Source organism: Somniosus microcephalus, chromosome 2, assembly GCF_052327205.1.
Source record: "Somniosus microcephalus isolate GS21.2 chromosome 2, FLI_Smic_1.0, whole genome shotgun sequence".
Classification (NCBI taxonomy): domain Eukaryota; kingdom Metazoa; phylum Chordata; class Chondrichthyes; order Squaliformes; family Somniosidae; genus Somniosus; species Somniosus microcephalus.
Genome location: NC_140988.1, coordinates 318,902,825 through 318,924,976, shown reverse-complemented (window position 1 = coordinate 318,924,976; position 22,152 = coordinate 318,902,825). Strand labels below are relative to the sequence as shown.

The 22,152-nt window shown below is 44.6% G+C and overlaps 1 protein-coding gene across 2 annotated transcripts in view; it reads right to left on the bottom strand.

Annotated features, from left to right (window-relative positions):
* Positions 1–22,152, bottom strand: part of ccbe1 (collagen and calcium binding EGF domains 1) — a 428,382-nt gene that overhangs the window by 371,680 nt on the left and 34,550 nt on the right. The window lies entirely within an intron of this gene.

Sequence of the window (22,152 nt, the reverse complement as noted above, 5' to 3'; positions counted from 1 at the left end):
CTTTCACGACCACCGGATGTCTCAAAGCGCTTTACAGCCAATGAAATACTTTTGAAGTGGAGTCACTGTTGTAATGTGGGAAACGCGACAGCCAATTTGCGCACAGCAAGTTCCCACAAACAGCAATGTGATAATGACCAGATAATCTGTTTTTGTTATGTTGGTTGAGGGATAAATATTAGCCAGGACACCGGGGATAACTCCCCAGCTCTTCTTCGAAATAGTGACATGGAATCTTTTACGTCCACCTGAGAGAACAGATGGGGCCTTGGTTTAAGGTCTCATCTGAAATGCAATGAAAGGCATGAAGTTGCTGTATTTGTGCAGTAGATACGAAGTAAACTCGTCACAGAACGTTAAGTGTTGTCATTTCAAGCACAAGTACTCTTATAATGACATGATAACTGTTAAATACTGCCAATCAACCTCTCTGGCACTGAAAATGAACTATTCCAAGTGCAAAATCACATTCCTTCAGGTTTTAATTGATGTTGGGCATTTTTACTTTTCCTTTCTGTCTCTTTTTTCTCTCTTAATCCACTCATTCTTTCCCTCTCTTTATTTCTCTTTCTGTACCTGATTTGACATTAAATTCACCCACACTAATTTACACTCCCTTCTCAGTCCTTGTGCTATTTATCTCACAATCCTTCAATCTGATTGTTTAAGGAGATACACAGTTGCTTGCCCCATTCACTCAGATCCCAGATGCCCAGTTTCCCTCACTGAGACGTTATCAGCTCGCACTTTCAGCAACTTGCTACGCAAAAAATTTACAAATTTAAATGTGCAAGGGCAAGTCAACTAACAGTGGACGCCATTAGATACCCGGCCACAGCAAAATCTGGGCCGTTACATAAACTCATTATATGCATACTCCCGATGATGTGAATAATTTATCTGGCATTATTGGCAACAGTAAATCCTAGCCTTCTGTTTTTACTATTGAAATAGTTCTAATGCCATCAGTATTTTCCAAGTCAATAGTGTTAACTGAAGTGGTCGGCACTCGATAATATCAACTGAAAAACGGTTTCTTCACTTCCTAGCCAAAAATCTCATTGTCTGTTGGGTTTAATGTGAATCTGACTTCGGCTTACTTCAGGTTACTTTGTCTTGTTGGAGATATGACAGAACCAAAGAAATAATTCATTGTGTCAGAGACTGACGTTCTACACGTATGATGTAGGAGTTGAGTCCAAAAATGGCAATCAGGATCCGAGGTACATCCTAGGTACATCATACGACCTCCGCCCCCAAACTATCTGTTCCTCTAATTCTCCTCTCTTGTGCATCCCCCCTTCCCTTCGCCCCACCTTTGACAGCCGCTCTTTTAGCCCCATACTCTAAAATTCCCTGTAGGGGCAGGGAGAGGGGGAGGGGGAGAAAAAAGAACAAAAGGGAAGGTCTGTGATAGGATGGAAGGCAGGAGAGATTAAAAGACAAAAGGGATGATGGTGCAAGGCAAAAGGAGATGGTAACAAGGCACAAAGTTAAGAAACAATAGATGAGTCTAGATGAAGTGTAAAAGGCAATTGCACAATTATCAACAGCTGCCATGTGAAAAGAAATAGGGGCAGAGGTTATGGTCTGAAATTGTTGAACTCAATGTTGAGTCCAGTAGCTGTGAAGTGCCTAATCGAAAGATGAGGTGCTGTTCCTCGAGCTTACGTTGATCTACATTGGAACAGTGTAAGAGGCCACCCTTCCCCGACCTTCACATGGTTCATCTCTGACTCTTCCCTTCCCTTCCTTGACTTCTCTGTCTCCATTTCTGGGGATAGGCTATTGACAAACATTCACGATAAGCCCACTGACTCCCCAGCTACCTGGACTACACTTCCTCCCACCTGCTTCCTGTAAGGAATCTATTCCATTCTCACAGTTTCTCCATCTCCGCCGCATCTGCTCTGATGATGCCACCTTCCATACTAGTGCTTCTGACATGTCTTCCTTTTTCCTCAACCAAGTATTCCCCTCTACTGTGGTTGACACAGCCCTTGACCATGTCCGTTCTATTTCCCACTCTTCTGCTCTCACCCCTTCCCCTCCCTACCAGAACCACGATAGGGTTCCCCTTGTCCTCACCTTTCACCCCACCAGCCTCCATATTCAACGGATCATCCTCCACCATTTCTGCCACCTCCAGCGTGATCCCACCACCAAACACATCTTCCCCTTACCTCCCCTTTCAGCATTCCGAAGCGGGACTGCTATCTCCGTGACACCCTGGTCCACAAGTTTCTTAACTTGTCCCATTAACTTCTCCTTTTGCCTTGCACCATCATCCCTTTTGTCTCTTCATAGAAAGTTACAGCATGGAAGGAGTCCATTTCGGCCCATCGTGTCTGCGCCGGCCAACAAAGAGCTATCCAGCCTAATCCCTCTTCCCAGCTCTTGGTCCATAGCCCTGCAGGTTACAGCACCTCAAGTGCACATCCAAGTACATTTTAAATGTGGTTAGGGTTCTTGCCTCTACCACCTTTTCAGGCAGTGAGTTCCAGACCCCCACAACCTTCTGAGTGAAGAAATTTCCCCTCAAGTAAGAACATAAGAACATAAGAAATAGGAGCAGGAGTAGGCCATTCAGCCCTTCGAGCCTGCTCCGCCATTCAATGAGATCATGGTTGATCTTCTGCCTCAACTCCATTCACCGGCCCTAATAAAGGCAAGCATTCCATATGCCTTCTTAACCACCTTATCTACCAGGCCTGCTACCTTCAGGGATCTGTGAACATGCACTCCAAGGTCCCTTTGTTCCTCTACACTACTCAGTGTCCTACCATTTAATGTGTATTCCCTTTCACTGCACTGGAGAGGTACGACCAATGCCGCCTCCGCAAGATCCTGCAAATTCATTGGCAGGATAGGCACACCAACATCAGTGTTCTCGCTCAGGCCAACATCCCCAGCATCGAAGCTTTGACCACGCTCGATCAGCTCTGATGGACGGGTCACATTGTCCGCATGCCTGATACCAGACTCCCAAAACAAGCGCTCTACTCGGAGCTCTGGCATGGCAGAAGAGCCCCAGGTGGGCAGAGGAAACACTTCAAGGACACCCTCAAAGCCTCCTTGAAAAAGTGCAATATCCCCACTGACACCTGGGAATCCCTGGCCCAAGACCGCACAAAGTGGAGGAGAAGCAGCCGAGAAGGCACCGAACACTTTGAGTCTCTTCGCCGGGAGCAAGCGGAAGCCAACCGCAAGCAGCGCAAGGAGCGCACATCAACTCAAGCACCCCACTCACCCGCCCCTTCAACCACCGTCTGCCTCACCTGTGACGAGACTGTAGGTCCCGCATTGGACTCATCACTCACCTGAGAACTAATTTTTAATGTAGAAGCAAGTCATCCTCAGTTCCGAGGGACTGCCTAAGAAGAGGATTTCCTTTCCTTGTTAGCCCTCCCCAAATGCATTACCTTACACTTCTCCGGATTGAATTCCATTTGCCAGTGTTCTGCCCACCTGACCAATTTATTGATATCTTCCTGCAGTCTACAGCTTCCTTCTTCAGTATCAACCACACAGCCGATTTTAGTATCATCTGCAAACTTCTTAATCATACCCCCTATATTCAAGTCTAGATCATTGATATATACCACAAAAAGCAAGGGACCTAGTACTGAGCCCTGCGGAACCCCACTGGAAACAGCCTTCCAGTCACAAAAACATCCATCAACCATTACTCTCTGCTTCCTGTCTCCAAGCCAGTTTTGAATCCAACTTGACACTTTGCCCTGGATCCCATGGGCTTTTAGCTTTGTGATCAGTTTGCCATATGGAACCTTAACAAAAGCCTTGCTAAAGTCCATACAAACTACATCATATGCACTACCCTCCTCAAAAAATTCAATCAAGTTTATCAGACACGTCCTTCCCTTAACAAATCCGTGCTGACTATCCTTGATTAATCCGTGCCTTTCTAAATGAAGATTTATCCTGTCCTTCAGGATTCTTTCCAATAATTTTCCCACCACCGAGTTAAGGCTGACTGGCCTGTAATTACCCTCTTAATCTCTCCTGCCTTCCATCCTATCTGAGATCTTCCCTTTTGTTCTTTCCTCTCCTCCCCCCTCTCCCTGCCCCTACACTTGCTTAAAAACCTTTTACATCTCCAACTTTTTCCAGTTCTGACGAAGGGTCATCGACCTGAAACGTTAACTCTGTTTCTCTCTCGACAGATGCTGCCTGACCTGTTGAGTATTTCCAGCATTTTCTGTTTTTATTTCAGGTTTCCAGCATCCGCAGTATTTTGCTTTTGTCTTAATAACTATGGTTTGCTTTTACTGAAGATAAGAGGAGTGGTTAGTGGTACAATGTACTCAACATTAAAAATAACTCCACTTAACTGCAGAAGATTTAAAATAAAGCTTGCCACTAGCAAAAAGTAAAAATAAGCATTATTTGTATTACTTTGCTCCATTATAAGCCTGTTAATGGTTATGATTAACATTGGGTGAAAGCATAAGTACACCAGCTAAGGTCAATACTCAATGGTTATTTGTGGGGCATGTTGTCATTGTTCGACTTAGGGGAAAACATGTTAAATGAAGAATCATGGAACCATTAAAACTCTCCTAGCATTTATATGTAAGATGTCCTTGGAGTATCTATACAAAGAACACACAAGCTATTTACACAAATAAATGAAAAACAATATGCTAAGCTTTTCAATTGAGAGAGAATTGAACTTTGGCCCTCCATTGAAAAATTTATGACAAACTTTCAATGGCCTTTTAATGCCTGTTGAATACACAGGGGCGAGAAATTCACTATTGCCTCGTTTGGGGCGCTAATTTTTAAAAGTTTGAAAAGTTAGCATTAGACGCTGACGATTTCAAACTTTTGAATAATTCACCGTTTGCACTCCAAGAAGGAAGTGGAGTGCTAAATCAAGCACTCCACTTCCTTCTTGGAGCGCAATCGGCAGCAGGCGGCGCGGAGACTAAACCAGCGCTGCACACTGGGCCGCAGCACTACCGCGCTCAAAGGCTCCTGCCCTCCCTTAAAGGGAAGGGCCATCGCTGCAGGCTCTGCAATATGACGAGTAGCTACCTGGACCACCAAGGCAGCTGCGATCCTGGGCGATCAGACCGGTACTCACGCAGAGTGCCGGGCTGATTGATCGCAGGCAGGAACCCGCGAAAAAAACTGCAACAAGAAAGGTACTTTTTTTTTACTTCCCTCGGCCACCTCACCTTTATTCATCACCCCCGAAGTGGCCGGCCGCCCAATGCACGCCTCCTGCGGTCAGTATTTTCAACTGGTGCTGCTGTAGGGGGTGGAAGTCAATTTTTGTTCCGGGACGCTACTGGGGCGATGCGTCAGGATCTGCGGGCGAAGGAGATTGGGGTGCAACACTGTATCGCCGCTGCAAAACTCCTGCCGAATATGGCGGGAGTCGATGTCAGTGCTGCGCCCAGTCACAAAGCCATTTGCGCCGCATTAACGCCCCCCGGGAGCGCTAACGGGAGCGCAAAGCCACCCAATTTCGCCCCACAACAATATTTTATTAATGCTGAGTCTTGCCACTGTTTTATTTCGGCACTATGTTTACTACAAATGTTTGTAACATCGTAAGTTAATGGAAGTGTGCCTCAGTAGATAAATCTTCCTTTGAAACTTAACTTGGTCAGTGACCCCTCATTATTTTATTGAAGTAATTCCTATATCAGTGACATCAATCTGATATTCTTACAGTTTAAAAATACCAAAGTTCCCAGAACTACTTCCTTAAATCATAAATGATCTACACAAGCTGTTCTTAGATCCACAAACACTGAAAATAACATGAGCTCCACTGCAGGCACTATATATACTGTTAATGCGCTATTTTGTTGCTATTTTAAAATAAAATGACCAGAGGAACACAATTTGACTTTAGAAGACTTCTCCCTCAGATAGTCACCTGATGGGCCGAATGGCCTGTTTCTGTGCTGTAGATTCTATGTAATTCTAAATAACATAGATTCCTCTTCTATCCAGCAACTTTCTCATTCTCTACTTCTCCAACTAGATCAGGCCACCTCCTGTCCTTTGAAGTTTAAGATTATGGAGGAGCTCTTGCAAAGCTGATTGCTGAGGAAATCAAATACGAAAGGACACCAGTTCAATATTATAAGTTAGGATTAAGAAGGGAAGTCAGGCAGAATTAATTTATCCAAAGACAATACATTTCTACAGTAAGTTACTGGGGACGTCCATTGAAGCCGACAGTAGAAATAGGTTCAAGCAAACTGGATGTGTTTCTGGAAAGAGAAGGATTGAGGGGTAGCGTGAGAAGGCAGAAAAGTGAGGTCGATCTATCAAAAAAGAATGAACTTGTTGGGCCTAATGGCCTTTTCGTATTCTTAAAATTTCTATGGGTAGTCATGATCAGGCCTTTCTATTGCATTTCCTTTACCAAGGCCTTTTGCTGCTGGGTTTAGCTCATCTAATGTCCAGGTTGCTCTTTTTGCTTAGAGAACTTTCTCAAACAAAGGTATGCCATTATCATTACCAGTAACATACATCCAACTCGCCCCCTCGTCCAATCATAATTAATTTCAGTTGTAATGTCCTCCATAATCTTGAAAACTTCAATTGGGCCACTTCACATGTGTTGAAGTCCCTTTGTGCATTATTTTTATTGCACTGGACTAAAATAATGTACAAAAGTATTAAACTCTAAAGTTTCCTCTTTTTCAAAGGATTATTTAAACCTTTCTTCACAATCTTTTAAGTACATAAATAAAAATTTATTTTAAACGTTACTCCTTTATTTTGCTATTATCCCTCAAAACTTTGTCTTACAAAATCTACATACAGCGCACTAGTTACATATGCCTGGATTAGGTAATGTACAAAAAATAACGCAGGGAAACAACAAAAGCAATTCAGGAAAAATACAGGAAATTGTTAGCAGTCTAAAGGGAAAGCTATTTTTAAAAGAGGGGAGTATTAGTCTCCTCTCAAACCAGGGAGCTGCCTTAATATTACATGTTACTATTGTTCCATAGAAGAAGCTGAGATGTGGTGCTTCATGTTGCCTGGAGGCTGAACTTGAGGTAGATGAGCATCCAACTGATGTTAATGCCAATTTCTAGTTACTGTGTGAAGCTGCTCCTACATACACCATAGCCAACATCACTGGTGTGAGAGTAAGCCTGCAATGACAGGTTCCCAAGGGAAAATGAGTAATAAAATTGACAACATGACCGAAAATAAATTCATTTCTTTATTTATATGAATTGGAGGCGTATGTGACACGGAAAGTATTCCCTCTCAGACTGTCCTTTAGGATAACAGGTCAAATCTGAAGGAACCCATTTCCAGTATGGTGAGACTGAACTCTTCCTATGCCTCAAAGTTTCTGTCTCTATCTTGTAAAGCAATTGTCAAGAGCTTGTGAAAAGAATCTTCTGTATACTTCTGTTAAATATAATGATGCTTTGATTTGCTAACATAGTGCCCAATTAATCAGAAAAGAATCACAGTCAATCTGATAAAGGTCTTTACTTTGAAAGGGGCTTCATTACTGAATGGGTTCTGAACTCCATACAGTCAATTCTGATTGACATCTCTCATGTCAAAACCAGAGACATGTTTCCTGGTCACTTCTTAGAAATAGCCAGATGAAAGACTTCTGTCACAATAAAGTACTTGTCAAGTCAGCGCTACCCGTCAGCTTTTCCACTGGAGCTGCTTTGGGTGTACAAGTCACACACAAGTAACAACAATGAACTGATTCATGTCTCAACAACAATCCTTTTCAAAAAAATGAAGTGATCTGTGACTTTTTTTTATACATTCCTTATTATACAATTATGACAGCTCAATGGTTCTCAGCCATCTTAGGCTGGGAAGTCAATCACTTGCTAGTACATAATAAATACAAATTCTTGAATTGCCATTTACTTACTTTTATGTAATGTTTATGTGAATTTTGCCTCCATCAAGTGGAACTATATTAGTGCTGAGGAATGAAACCCTGTTTCCACTTTTGTCACCCAGCATCGAGACTCTCGGCTAAATGCAGAGCAGAGTTCCTTTTATCGTACCCAAATGTTGTGCTGTAATGACCAACCTTACTACACTGGTGGGAAATTTTCCATTTCCCCAACAGCCACTCTTATGGTCTGCCACAGCAAGATTGCCTCTTTTGTGCCGTGGACATTTTGCCTGAGTTCACTGAGTACCTTTACAGCCAAGCAGCCAGAGGAGACCATCATTCAATCAGCCTGGGCTGGATTCCATCAGGCTGGACTATGACCACAGGTGAAATAGCCACATGTTAATCCACATTATGTTAACAGTGTAACTTGCATTTTGCTTTCAGTAAAATACAAGCCTCTGATGTGGATTCTATTTATAAGAAGGGCTATGCAATAAGCAGTAAAGTGTTTATGTTTTAAAATAATTCTGTATTAGTTTGTCATCATTTTCAAATATTCCTTGAAGTTATACATTTGGCAAACTCAAAGAAGACAGTCCTGGCAACTTTTGTCACTTATGAGGATAGCCCTCAGAGGCTGAGACAACAAAGCACAAAGAAAATTAAAATGTCTCTTTTCAGGATCTTTTGACCATTTTTCCAAAGAATTTGTAAAAACAAATTTACATTTAAATGTGTTTTAAAATAAAGTGTACCCACACAAGTTACAATGGCACTGAGATGGTAGGTGGCTAAATACCTAATAAGGAAAAAGCTTGTGTAGTGTATGTAACCGTCCACCTTTAAGAGAACTATTGTATGTAACCGTCCACCTTTAAGAGAACTATTTTAGGTGTGGCACTACTTTATCCTGGCTGCTGTATACTGTAATACCGACGGTGACCACACCGGTATATAAGTGCTGTGGCAGAAATTATTGGGCAGATTCGCCCTGACCTTCGAATAGTAAAGTCCTGTTTAAGTTACTCTTGTAGTCTGTGTATTACTTCGCTATACAACCCACAGACTTTACAGTGGCGAAGAGTTCGATCTTACCCTGCGGCAACAATACTTCTGAAGAAGTAAACGAGCGTCGAGAAGAGGCACCCACCCTCGTCGTTTTGTTGAGAGAAAACTCGAGTCTGCAGACCAAGAAAGGAGGAAGATTTCAAACACGAAGTCTTCCATCAGCAACAGGCACGGATTGTCCCTTCTGCCATGGTGGTGAGTGAGCCGATCAACACGAGAAGCAAGTCGGCCACGGTGACTGTGAGTAAAGGGAAAATAGAAACAAATAAATGGAGGATAAGGGCGGTGCACTCGACCACGGTCGAGGGGGAAAGGAGCCGGACAGAAGTCGGGCCCAGAGGCGCTGAGACTGGGGCAGCGTGGAGCAGAAGCCGCAGTACAAGCGGGCTGGGGAGCGTCGTGAGACGGCTAGACCGCGACGGCGAAAAAGGCCGGACAAATACCGTGACCACGAGGCGCTGCGACCGGGATCGTAAGGCGCAGGAAGAGATAAAAATAAATAAACCGCGGAGAACACAGCCGCAGCCAGGGAGGAAGCACCGGACTGCGAGAGGCTGGGAGGAGCGATTGGGTGAAAAAGGTCGGACAGTGACCGAGGCCACGAAGCGCTGCGACCGGGATCGTAAGGCGCGGGAAGAGATAAAATAAATAAATCGCGGAGAACTCAGCCGCAGCCGGGGAGGGAAGCACCGGACTGCGAGAGGGCTGGGAGGCGCGATTGAGAGCCGCGCGAGCGGGAGAGACAGAGCCCGAGCGAGAGCCGCGCGAACGGGAGAGACAGAGCCCGAGAGAGAGCGAGCGAGAGCCGCGCGAGCGGGAGAGACAGAGCCCGAGGAAGACTGAGCGAGATCCAGCCCAGCGGCTGAAACTGTTCGCCGTCAACGGGTTGTACCCAGCACCGGAGAGACAGAGCCTGAGCGAGGGAGACTGAGCGGGATCCAGCCAGCGGCTGAGACCGTCGCCGTCAACGGGTTGTACCCAGAGCCGGTTGCCCGGCCGAGAGAAGGGAACGCGCTGAAGCCGAAGAGCAGGCTGTGAACCCCGAAAGCCAGCGGCCGTCGCCCGAGGGAAAAGCTTACCCCTCCCGCCAGGGGAAGAAAAGCGGGAACCGCCATCTTGAAAGTGGGCGGGGAAAGAAGATAAGCGCGGGAAACCGCGGGAAGCCGCCAGTAGGCGGAGAAAAAGACAGAAGCGGGAACCGCCATTTTGAAAGGGGCGGGGAAAGAAGATAAGCGTGGGGAAACCGCCATCTTGGAAAAAAAAAGAGTTAAAGAAATATTTCGTTGTTGTTTATCAGGGAGGTGAAGATGCCTAAGCGTGGTAACATCAACGATTTCGATTCCGAGGTAGAAGATTGGGCCACGTATGTAGAACGCATTGAGATATATTGTGAGGCCAATAAAATAGAGGATGATGATAAAGCTATAACCTTGCTAAACTCGATGGGGGTGAAGACATACGGGCTATTGAAGCATCTTCTAGCACCAGTTAAACCGACGGATCAAACCTTCGATAATATTGTTGCTGTTCTGAAGGATCACTTGAACCCTACACCGCTGATGTTGGCAGAACGATTCAAATTTTATGCGAGAACGCAACGGAAAGAGGAAAGCAACGCGGAATACTTGGTCGAACTGCGTAGGCTAGCGAAATACTGCCAGTTTGGAGGAAATCTGACAGAGGCATTGCGAGACAAGTTCGTGTGCGGGTTGTCGAAGGAAGGAACGCAAAAGCGACTGCTCGAAGAGAACGACCTTACACTGGATAGGGCTGTCCTTATTGCAGCATCGCACGAAGCCGCAGCGAAAGGAACTGCGGAAATGCAGCTGAAGGCAGCGGTCCTCAGTGTGGATCAAATTACTTCGGGTGCAACGAAATGTTATCGTTGTGGGAAGACAACACACGACCAGAACCAATGCTGGTTTAAAAACCAGGACTGTAGGAAATGTGGCAAACTGGGTCACATAGCCAAAGTATGCCGGTCAGGGAAGAAGACCAACAACCAAAAAAAAAAGCCATCACAGGAAAAGTACAACAAAGTACACAAGGTGGTTGAGAAGAGTTCAGATGAACAGAATTCGGATTCAGACCCAAGCGGCCAGGAACTGGGTAGTCTGAGAATTCATAATGTGAGTAAGGAAGCTGACCTACAAACTATCTGGGTCATGCTAAAAATAGCCGGAGTCCAAGTGAGAATGGAATTGGACACTGGATCAGCCCTATCAGTCATAAATCGAAGGGATTACAACCGGCTATTCTCACATATACCCTTGAGAGATACCAAGTTCGTATTGCAGACATACACGGGGCATAAAGTATACCCCATGGGAAAGATAAGAGTCAAGGTGAGAGACAGGGGCAAAGAACATCCCGGAATGGACTTATACGTACTACCTGAGGGAGGACCACCACTTCTAGGATGGGAGTGGATCAAGAAAATAGACATGGAATGGCACTACCTCAAAGCAATAACGAGTGAGGACTCGGGGCAGACAATCAGCTCAGACTCTGAAACGGATGACGATAAGACCAGCCCAAGCATGAAAGACAAGTCTAAAATGAACTTGCTGACTAAGGTTGGTTGAACGAATGTGGGCATAAAGGCTTATGCTCCAGAGGAGAACAAAGTTTCAGAACAGAATTCCTCTGAACAACAACAACATAGCTTGACAGAGAATTCTGAGTCTGTTCAAGTTACAGACATATATATTACTGAGGAACATCGAGCTCGAATGCAAACTTATTTCAGATTACGACAGCAATTAGAACAATTGAATTGCCGTCTCGAGCAAGAGATGAAAGCAATGAAAAAGTTCTATGATACCGAATGGGAGAATCTGGAAAGACAACAGAAGCAGCTGGGGAAGAAAAGGGAGCAGGAGCACACAAACCGTCTGCACGAGGAGGCCAAACGAATCAAAGCTGATTCGGCTTCTGAAGGGGCGTGCTCCAATCCGGTGGAACAAGATGTGCCGCAACTGAAGGCGCTGGTTAGCAGGTTGCAGGCAGAAAAAGCTGAGTTGGTCGACATGACTTCCGAGCTCCTACTGAAGTTGGGTGCAGCATCACCGGACGATTCATTTGTGGAAATTCGAATGATGGGGGCTGCGGATGATGGCGAAGTAGAAGCAGCAAAGGAGCCCCAGGACAAGGTTCTAAACAGCTCTGCAGCTAATGGAAAAGGGATGAGGACAGAAGAGTTAACAGTCAGCCAACTCCTCCAGGGCAAGGTTATAAACAGCCCTGTAGTTAATGGAAAAGGGATGATGGCAGAAGAGTTAATAGTCAGCCAACTCATTCATGTGCTGAGGGATAAAACTCTAAAATGGGAAAAACTTAAATACGAGCCTCAATCTTCAAAGGGAAGGGAGCTCTCAAAAGTCATTGGAAGAGCTAAGGTGGCAACCCAGACTGAGAAGTCTGCAGCAGAACAGCCCTTGGATGCCAAAAGTACGCTGACGCACGGCAATGTAGAACAACAGAATACTGAAACAGCTACTTCAGTAGAGGGATTGAATAGTCCGATCAATCAATCTCCGAATGAAGTTGAAGTATTGAAATCACAAATGAGGTCATTAGTAAAAGACTTGCAGGAAGCCCAGAAAAAGCGGGATGAATCTGAACGCATGATGAAGTCTCTTCAGGACAGATGTCGGGATTTGGAACAAAAGTCGGCTAACGTCCAGCTGGGTAAGGAGGAAATAGAAGACCCTCTCGCGGGCCTAGCTCAGGACGACACCGAATATTACCATGATCTGTTGAGTGACACTGAATATTACGAGGACCTGGTCTGCCCAGCTTGTGCCGAGAACTCCCAAAGTGCCGAAATCAGGATGAATCACTTAAAGTCTAAGGAACATAGGGAGATGGTGGCGTTACAGCTGGCAGCTGACAATGGAGCCCCGAGAGTCTCCAAGAAGCAAAAAAGGAAAAGACGAAGCAGAAGATGATAACCATCTGAACCATTATTACCTCTACCCGATCACACACGTGGTCCCCCGAACGGAGCCAAATCAGTTGGAAAGTAGGAAAATTTCCCAAGGCAATCCAACTGTTTTTTGTTTGTTTTAAAAAGTCAGCAATGCTGGTTCAGAAGTGATGGAAGTAAAGCTGTTAAGTCTAGGGAAGGACTATGGGATGAGTCCCTCTAGCAAGGTGACCCGACTACACCACGGAGGCGTGGTCCGGACCGAGTCAAGAAGATCAGAGACTGAATCTGTGAACTGTTTCCTGCAGAGACTGAATCTGTGAACTGTTTCCGCAGAGACTACCTCTGTGAACTGTTGTAACATGAAGTTGGATATGTTATAGTGGTTAGCACTGTTGCCTCAAAGCGCCAGGGACCCGGGTTCGAATCCGGCCTCGGGCGACTGTCTGTGTGGAGTTTGCACATTCTCCCCGTGTTTGCGTGGGTTTGTTCCGGTTTCCTCCCACAGTCCAAAGATGTGCAGGTTAGGTTGATTGGCTATGATAAATTGACCCTTAGTATTAGGGAGATTAAATATGTGGGGTTACGGGGATAGAGTGTGATATGTGTTGGTGTAGGGGTTACGGGGATCGGGTGGGATATGTGTCGGTGCAGGCTCGATGGGCCGAAATGGCCTCTATCTGCACTGTGGGGTTTCTGTGATTCTGTGATGTTATGATGTTATGTTAATGGGGAATAAGTATGTTGTAAGCTAAAAAGGGAGGATTGTAGTGTATGTAACTGTTCTACCTTTAAGAGAACTATTGTATGTAACCGTCCACCTTTAAGAGAACTATTTTAGGTGTGGCACTACTTTATCCTGGCTGCTGTATACTGTAATACCGACGGTGACCACACCGGTATATAAGTGCTGTGGCAGAAATTATTGGGCAGATTCGCCCTGACCTTCGAATAGTAAAGTCCTGTTTAAGTTACTCTTGTAGTCTATGTATTACTTCGCTATACAACCCACAGACTTTACAGCTTGGATATTGTATCCCACAGACTGTAAATAATCGACAATTTATTAGCTTGTCTCAGCAATCGATAAAGACCTCACGTCCATTGAGCTTCTTTTTGACTATGAACAGAGGAAGATTTTTTTTTAAATCACACTGAGAATGAGATATACACAGTTAGGCAGATTCATAAAAGGCTGCAGTCAGTCAAGATTTAAAACAGAAAGCTGCAAGAAAAAGCCTTGGCCAGGCTCCGAAGGAAAATGTGGGGATTTTACAAACAGAAGTTGGAGAAAGATAGAAGAGTGAAAGTGATGACAAAAGTACTGCATGTGTGTTGTGTGGTGAGAAGGCTGGCAGTACAGACTATATGCAGGGTCAAGAGTTATGCAAAGCTGGGGGTGAATACACTTTCTTAATATATATCAGTATATCACATATACTATTTTCTTCAATAGCATTTTGGGTAAAATATGCCGCAACTTTATTACTCTTTGGAAAAAAATTGATCCATCTGACTTCCCATCTACCTGCTAGGGCTAGAAATTGGCCTCTTTTGCGCCTCCCGTTATCACCTCCGGGGGGCGATAACGGGGCGCTAATGACTTACCAATCGGGCGCGGTGAAAGAAACAACTCCCACGAAATTCAATGGGGGGGCTAGCGCCGGCAGTAAAACTTACTGCCTCGATCTCCTGCACCCCGGAGATCATGACATCATCTGGTGCACATCGACCCGTTACCGCCCTGGATCCTAAATTCGCTTCCATCCCCTGCAGCTTCACCGGGCATCAGCAACGGCAGCTGCAGGAGGCATTGTGACCTCAGCCGGCTGCTTGGGGAGTTGGTAATTAAAGGGATTGGTGGTCAGGTAGGCCAAAAAAAATTCTCACCCCTTGACATGAATCTTGTCATTCATGTGGAAATGACTTATGAAATAATACTGGGCGGCCTGCTGGTGGCGCTGTCCAGGGAGAGTATAAATACTCGGGCATGGGCCCAGCTTGCTCAGGACATTCTTTAACAGGAACTAGTGAAGGACACAACTAGATCTCCATGTTGAAAAACAGTTGATTAAAGCCTTGTTTAATACTCAGACCAAGTGCCTAGTAGTTTTCTTACGTCACCCCATTGTGCTGTATTAAAAAAAAAAATTCATTGCTGCAATTGATCAGCCTTGCACTCTCTTAGAGTGCTTGGGGTTGCTCCTCGTGGATCATGAGTGCCATCGCTGACCCATCCCCAACCTTACCTTTAACTGCTGTGAGGATTGGCCCCCTCCCTTTAAGGGAGAGAAGGAGCCTGAGAATCTGGTAGCGCTGCACAGAACCTTGATTAGCGCTCTGCCGATACCGCCACTCTCACTCCCTCTGGTGCTCTAAGGGAAGTGGTAGCACTTGAGTTAGCGTTCCACTTCCCTCTTGGAGCGCTACAACTGAATTTCATGGGAACCTCTCATCATTAGTGCCTGGCAATAAATTTTCCACTTCCAAAGTTTTAGCACCCCAAACGGGGCTATAATGAATTTCTCCCTCTAGTTTTTTAATATTAAGCATGTGTCTTTGTGTATTTTAATCCTTCACCATAGAGAATAATTTCCTTGAATAAGCAAATTCCCTTAATAATCTTGAAAACTTCAAATAGATAATATAAAAGTCTGTGTTTTACTAGCTATGAGCACAGTATATACATAGATACATCTGCTGTAAACACTTGTGTTTTTTGCCCAGGATTTCTCAAGATACAAGCAGTTGTGACCCATACCTTATTTAGACTCTTGGTGTGGCTGTATACATAAGCAATGCATATGTTGCTCCTAAAGCAACTCTCTCTAGCTGGGCTGGAGGAAGGGGAAACTGACTGTGAATGGCAGCAGGCCATGTCTAAGTAGACTAGATGTAGGCAGGTGGACAACTATTCTGGACTTTGCTTGGTCGCATTTAGAGACCAGGAAGTATCTTATAGAACTTTCCATGAGGTGATTAAATGGGAGATGTAGAGGGCATGAGAAGGTAAATTTTGCACAGTCTGTGGAAGGCATGGGTCAATGGGCTGATAAGCCTTTTCTCATTCTTATGTTCTTAAAACATGCCGGAGAGGTAATGCATTTATTGTGTTTCAAAATTTTGCCACGTTGGCTATGCCCATTCAATGTGCATATTCAAGTGGAGACAAGTGATTCTAGAGTCTTCTTTACCTTTCAGTCAAGTGTATAAATGGCATACTTCAGAATTTCTTCATCCTCAGCTAAACCTATCAAGTGAGCTTGAGTCCAACAACGCTCAAGAAGCTCAACACCATCCAGGACAAAGCAGCCCACTTGATTGGCACCACATGCACCACCTTAAACATTCACTCCCTCCACCACCGGCGTACCGTGGCTGCAGTGTGTACCATTTACAAGATGCACTGCAGCAACTCGCCAAGGTTTCTTCAGCAGCACCTCCCAAATCCGCGACCTCTACCACCTAGAAGGACAAGGGCAGCAGGCGCATGAGAACACCACCACCTCCAAATTCCCCTCCAAGTCACACACCATCCTGACTTGAAAATATATCGCCGTTCCTTCATCGTCACTGGGTCAAAATCCTGGAACTGTCTCCCTAACAGCACTGTGGGGGTACCTTCACCACACGGGCTGCACCGGTTCAAGAAGGCAGCTCACCACCACCTTCTCAAGGGCAATTAGGGATGGGCAATAAATGCTGGCCTTGCCAGTGGTGCCTACATCTCATGAACGAGTAAAAAAAAAATCATTCTGCTGCATCGAGTACTTGAATTGTGCACATATTACTTGTGCTACTGATTCTAATTACGAGGTTAGTGGTGACAGTTACAAATTATTTGAAGTGCAGAATGGAGTAGCGATGAAGATAGCTTGATTGCAGATAATAACAGCGTTCAGAAGAAATGCATGTTTATCAGTGCTAAGTGCTGTGCTGCTTATATTAAAATCTACCTGATCAAAATACTTTAATAAAGGAATATTGTCTGAGATTGGTGACTGAATAGTGAGGGGAATAAAACTGTGAATGGGTGTCCCCGCATGACTGGGTGGAAAAGTGAGTGCCTGTTTCAAGATGGCTGAATAGGTGAATGTGTGACTGTGTAAATGAATGTGTACAGGTAGACTATCCTTTATCCGAAACCTCGGGACCAGCCGTGTTTCGGTTTTAGGAAAATTTCGGATTTCGGAAGGTGCGCGAAAACACTTCGGTTTTCAGAGTAATTCGGTTTTCGGGAGTGCGGATAAAGGATACACTATCCCTTATCCGAAAGGGTGGGGGTCGGCGGACCTTATGAATACCTGAGTGGGATAAATAACGACTATAAATACTGTAGTTACAGGGATAAATACTGTAGTACAGTTTATTTGTAAGGAAAACATTCAGTAAAACTTCAAACATGTACAGGTACAAACTAAGCTAAATACCTGTACATAAACATGCAATAAAGGTACATTACATCTGGCTTGAGGATCTTGGAGAAGATGGTACATCAGTGTTGTCATCATTGTCATCAGGTTGGAGTTGGACATCTGAAGATGGGCCAGGAACAGGATTCTCAAGTGACGAAGCAGCATTACATCTGGCTTGAGGATCTTGGAGAAGAGGGTACATCAGTGTTGTCATCATTGTCATCAGGTTGGAGTTGGACATCTGAAGATGGGCCAGGAACAGGATTCTCAAGTGATGAAGCATGACTACGACAGACGGCCTTTTTAAAGACTTCTTCCAGTGTCATCTGTCTCATTAACATTGGTTTCTGTCTAAGCAGTCTCTCTTTAATTGAGTAAACTTGCATAATCTCTTGCTCACTGATAAATGCACGTTTTTCAAGGCCAGCAATTAACTGATCACACATTGTCACCATATCGTCTATGGGGATTTTTTCACCTGTGTTCACAATGTCATCATCATCATCACTACTGTCCTCATGCTTGTCTTTATTTAACACCATTTCAGCAATTTCCCCATCACTCAACGAATTCACAACAGGTGCATCATTGTCAATGTTCAGCACTTCTTCGATGTCAGCTTCCTCTAACGTATTTACACTTTCGGATGATAAACCTTTGGCGTAAGTGAGGAGGTTTGATATCATCATCTTCTCCTGACTGACAGGAAATCCTTCAAACTCGTCATCTGCAGGTCCATCTTCATGAAACATCGTTGAAGGCCAAAGTCTGTGCCAAGCATTTGTTAATGTTGGTTTGTCAACATCGTTCCAAGCATTAGCAACTGCATAAATGGCATCCTTAACATTGAATTCTTTCAGGAAGCTTTGGATTCCTTCGCCTCTGTTGATTGCATCAAGCATAGAGTTCAAAAAAACGTCTTTATATTTGCTCTTCATGGAGCGTAAAATTCCTTGGTCACAAGGCTGTATTAAAGATGTCACATTAGGGGGAAAGTTAATGCCGAAAACATAACTTTTCACAAGAAGTTCAGGAGGGGGATGTGCGGAGCAGTTGTCCAGGAACAATAAAATTTTGCAGTTTTCTTCCAGTCCAACTTGCTTGCAATGAGCTCGTGTCGCTGGTACGAAGTGGTTATTGAACCAGTGAGAAAATACTCCTCTGGTTACCCATGCTTTCCTGCTCGCATAATAATGCACAGGTAAATTGCATACACCTTTCAAACATCTCGGATGTTGGCTTTTTCCAATCACTACCAACTTTAACTTGTGTGTGCCTGCAGCATTGGCACACCCAAGAACAGTCAACCTGTCCTTAGCATCCTTAAAACCTGCTGGTGCACTCTCATCAGCCGTTGCTAATGTTTTTCTAGGAACGTAGCGCCAGAACAGAGCTGTTTCATCAGCATTGTAAATTTGTTCAGGACCGAGGTTTTCATCCGATATTATTTTTGCAAACTCATCTATGTAATTTTCAGCTGCTTCATGATCAGCAGAAGCTTTTTCACCACAGATTTTCAGATATTTTATACCATGACGCTTCTTAAATTTATGCAGCCAACCTTCTGAATATTCACACTCAACTTCAATGTTCAGTTCTTCATGGTATATTCTAGCTTGCTTCATGACCATCAAACCAGTCAGTGGCACACGTTCACCTCTGCGTTGTTGAATCCACTCAATCAGCACACGGTCAAGATCTTCATTTTTTGCCCTATGCAATGCTTTCCTACTTTTCATTAGTTTATGGTCATCACTGTCAGTGTAAAATTTCAACAACTTGTCTTTCTGTTTCTTTAAGTCATATACGGTGGTAGTTCCCACACCATATTCTTCAGTAAGATGTCACACAGACACACCACGATCAAGCTTCTGCAATAACTCCACTTTCTGCGATATCGATAATGAGCGATGCTTCCTTCTCTGCTTCTCACTGTTACCCATTGGGGTATCTGCAGCTCTATTTAGCATTTTCATAAATTGTTAAAAGCCAGCAAATATCTAAGAGAGCAGCAAATATCTAAGAGAGCTGCAAATATCTAAGAGAGCAGCAAATATCTAAGAGAGCAGCAAATATCACACAGAGCAGCATAACACCTGCGTGGGTCAAGCATCGGCAGCGTCGGGTCATGCTTTGCGCCACTTTCGGCTTTCAGAGGCTTTCTGGTTTCGGATGTGCGGATAAAGGCTGGTACACTATCTCTTATCCGAAATGGGGTGGGGGTCGGCGGGGGTGGGGTTCGGCGGGGGGGGGTCGGGGGTCGGTGGGGGTCGGCGGGGGTCGTGGTCGTGCGCATTTTGGTTTTCAGAAGTCATGCTTTGCTCCACTTTCGGCTTTCAGAGGTTTTCTGGTTTCGGATGTGCGGATAAAGGCTGGTACACTTACGCTGAGCGATTTCGGTTTTCAGAAGTGTGGAAAAATGCTACACTATCCCTTATCCGGCTAGGCCTGTAAGTCGTGCGCCACTCTGGTCATGTCGTGCGCACGACATACGCTGACCGAAAAAACCTTCGGTTTTTAGAGGGTTTCGGTTTTCGGAAGTCCGGATAAAGGGTAGTCTACCTGTATCAGCATGAGTAATTATGGGTCACTCTGAATGGATCACTTACTGAACAGTTGGCCCATTGATTATTTTTTCTCTAGTACTTGAACTAGAGTCAGTCACACCTTCAGAAATTGTTGCAATCAATATAATACGTATAACAAACACTAGAAACTGTGGTTGGTGCAAACTATTCAGGGTTTAATGCTGGGCTACTGAAGGTGTTTGGGAGAATGCTCACCTGCCTGTTAGCTACTGTTTTGAGAAACGCGTGTAAATTGTTGAGCTGCTGTGCCACAGTGCACTGGCCAGTGGAGCCATTTGCAAAGGAAAGCGCAGGTAAGGGGAGACTGGCGGCTGGCAACTGAAGGCTTCCTCAACAAAATCCCCATATGTGCTGCATGGGGTGCTACAGGTAGTGTAGGAAGAGTGGGCTGTCTTGTACGTATAGTAAAGGACTCTCCTCAAAAGCAGCTGATGCAATAAGCATGGCGGCACATAGCTGGCAGAGTCAGCGTTGGCTGCACAACTCAGTTGCCCTGGACCCAGACCCTGACCTAAAGAAAGCTGCTAAGCAGAACAGCATTCTATGCTAAGTACTTGCTCCAAGTACGCTCACCACAAAATGTTCCTTCACAACCTGTAACTCTTTTGTGTTGTCCTTTCCATAGTATTCATACAAGCTTATCCTCTGTGGTCCTGCCATGAGAAATGACAACCCACTGAATATTCCTGACCATATGGCAATATAAATTGCCCAAATGCAAGTAGCAACTTAAAACTGAAATTATTGTCGGACAGAAATCTAAGGAGCAACCCAGTGGTTAGGCCAGCATTCATGTGCGCACCAGTACTCATTGCATGGAAGGTCATATCCACCAGCTTCCATAGAGTTGAGTAAATTCTAAATTTTCAATAATTTTCTTGTGCCGTTTTCCTATCTGCAGGGAGAGGTCAGTCATGTAGTGGAAGTCTCAGAATCATCAGTGCAGCAGCTCTTAAATGACTGCTGCACTTTTAAAGGAAGGGATCAATCTTACAGGCCGAAAGCATTCTTTTTGTCAGGCTGAATAACGAGACAGAATGGTTGGGGCAGCTCCTAGAATTGCCTCCTTCAGTGAAGAGAGCTTGGGGTTTTATTGCAGGAGATGGCCCTGAGGAATCTTGACATTTTGGGGAAGAGGGAAATACTCCAAATAAAACTTGTCTACAGCAAGCAGGACAGGAGGTAGCCAGTCATGTGATTGCTGTCACTTCAGCGCATCGCTCATGGGGGTAAATGAGACTGAGGCAGAGTGCCAAGGTAGGGAAGACTAATAGGTGCTCAGTCAAAACAAGGGGATGGCTGGACTTGGTATGAACCAAACACTGAGCCCTCATGTGCATTATGGCCAGCAAAGCAGAAGCCCCCTCACTACTTCATCCTCCTAAATATTTGAAGCTCCATTACTAACTTGGTGACTGCCAAAGGACTAACTTTACTTATATGCACACAACCTTTCATATACTTTCTAATTATATGACTCCTAGAAGTACTTGCATGCTGCCTGATGCAGCTGCAGTATAGGTTGCTTTTTGTGATGTCCCTCTTCATACCTTCTAATATTCAAGCAGACTTTTTTTTCTTTTCAAAAGGAGGATATGCACATAATGATCAATGAAGAACCTGCACTGGTGATGGACTAGCCAATCTGTGATGTCTCCATCGCTACAAGAAGCAGGCAATCTAAATAATTGGTGAAGAGGCCATTGAGGGAGTGAACGAAGGAAAGTCAGGTGGCTTCATGTTAGCCCAACAATTTAAAGATTCAAAAATAAAAACAGAAAATGCTGGAAATACTCAGCAGGTCAGGCAGCATCTGTGGAGAGAGAAACAGAGTTAACGTTTCAGGTCGATGACCTTTCGTCAGAGGTTAAAGTTAAAGGTTCACTTCAACTTCCTCTTCTTGCTACTACTTAATGCTCAAACAGGAACTAACAGTCAGTCATGTCTGCTCCCCTGTTGCAAGGCATCAAAGTGGCCTTGCTATTGTGTACACAATCATTGTATTGCATACGCTATACTAACACACTTTCCATTTCTCTTTGTGTCGGAGATTCTTAAGATGAGGACGATGGCAAGGAAGCACCCATGATCCTAACAACAAACAGTCTAGATAAATCCATTTCAGAGAAATTAGAGAGGGTCAGTCAGGAGGAGCACTGAGCAATAATGAGGAGAAATAAGTGGAGGTGGCAATAGATGGGCAGAGACAGGTGGAAGAGAAGGTTAGCGTCAGACGGACAGCTGCTGTGGGACCCACAGATTTATCTCTTACTGGGG